We start from the raw sequence: 1353 nt of genomic DNA on the forward strand, positions 1-1353 counted from the left end.
ATGTCTAAGGCTTTCTTCCATTAAACTGAAAACTCTTGGGAGGCTCCCATCCTGGGTGCCCCTCCCTACAGCGTTTAGCACACCACAGAGATACTCAGTAAACGCGTGGACCTATGTGGCTTCCATCAGCGTCTGAGAGGGGTGGTCTCAGAATGCAGGGAAAGGCCTGCAGATGAGGCCGCGCTGAGGATGCAGCGAGCAGGGCCCCCAACCTCAGTTTGGAAAAAGAGTCCTTGTCCTCTTCCCTATTCCCCCAGCCACCACCACAGAGCACACACAGCTGCACTGAAACGCATCTGCGCCCAGGGCACCCCGTCCCGTTCCTCGGGACACTGATTAACTCGGGACAGGTACAGCTGAGCAGGGGAGACGTAACTGATCGGTCCTAGGGGTTAGGCAAACAAAGCCCAAACTGGGGCCAGAGCTGCCCACTCTGAGAGGGAGGTGGACACATGGGTCCGTAGAAGCGCAGCTCACCCAACTGTGAGCCCCTCTGGGGCAGGATCTGTGTCCAGCCCGCCTCCTCCACCAAGCCCAGGGGGTGCCGAAGAGGGCTCTGAGGACAGGTGTCACTGAGAGGGCGAAGGTCCAGGAATCCCACTCCACACTGGAGGGGTCTGCAAATCTGGGTTTGCAGGGCAGCTCCACTCGGACCACTACACCTCAGTTTCTTCGTCTGAATTTCGGAATACCAGCTATCCGCCGGTGAAGTTTAGAACCGGGTGACAGTGACGATCATGATCAACAGCAACAGGCACTGCCTCCATGCCAGGCACGCTCCAAAGCACTTCATGTGTCGTAACTTACAGATCGTCACAATAAGGCACGTAGGCCAAGTGTGCAACTCAGGCTTGGCATGTCACACGTACTCCACAAATATTACTCCACCTATCAGAAGAAAGGAGTCCATTTTTCTGACCAACTGCTGCTGCTGCTGCTAAGTCGCTTCAGTCGTGTCGGACTCTATTCGACCCCATAGCCAGCAGCCCACCAGGCCCCCCCGGTCCCTGGGATTCTCCAGGCAAAAATACTGGAGTGGGTTACCATTTCCTTCTCCAATGCATGAAAGTGAAAAGTGAAAGTGAAGTCGCTCAGTCGAGTCGGACTCCTAGCGACCCCATGGACTGCAGCCTACAAGGCTCCTCCGTCCACAGGATTTTCCAGGCAAGAGTACCGGAGTGGGTTGCCATTGCCTTCTCCGACCAACACTTGACTTGAAAAAAGGGGAAGGAGAAAAGAGAGAAACAGAAATGCCAGTCCAGAGGAGAGAGGGAACCCCAGGGAGGGTCCTGAACGTGAAACCAAGGGTGGGGAGGAGAGAAACGAAATGTGCTTTAAAAAAAAAAAAAGAGG

Source organism: Bison bison, unplaced genomic scaffold (assembly GCF_000754665.1).
Source record: "Bison bison bison isolate TAMUID 2011002044 unplaced genomic scaffold, Bison_UMD1.0 scf7180017864516, whole genome shotgun sequence".
Lineage (NCBI taxonomy): Eukaryota > Metazoa > Chordata > Mammalia > Artiodactyla > Bovidae > Bison > Bison bison.